A 330-nucleotide genomic window follows, 5' to 3' on the forward strand; every position below is an offset into this window, starting at 1 on the left:
CCTCCGCTGCGGCTCCGGGAAACGCCTGGGCTGCAGCGGGATCCCTGCTCTGGAAGCGCTGCCTGCCCCCCCTTCTCTGCCCACCCACTCGCCTTTAATTAGAAATGCCAGGAGAGCCATTTTTGGGGAATTTTTGCCAGAAAGACTTTCCCCGTCCAAAGCAGGGGCGGAAGCTCAGATTGGCTGGGTGGGGAGGAGGGCTCCCTGGGCTCGGGGAAGGGGCTGGGGGAGTGGGGACTCCAGAGTGTGGGCACCTGCAGGGGCTGTGTCCCCGATGAGTGACTCAGACAGAGGGGCTGGGTGAGGGGGTGGGGGTGAGTGTACTGGGGA

The sequence above is a fragment of the Myotis davidii genome, unplaced genomic scaffold, assembly GCF_000327345.1.
Source record: "Myotis davidii unplaced genomic scaffold, ASM32734v1 scaffold1509, whole genome shotgun sequence".
Taxonomy (NCBI): domain Eukaryota; kingdom Metazoa; phylum Chordata; class Mammalia; order Chiroptera; family Vespertilionidae; genus Myotis; species Myotis davidii.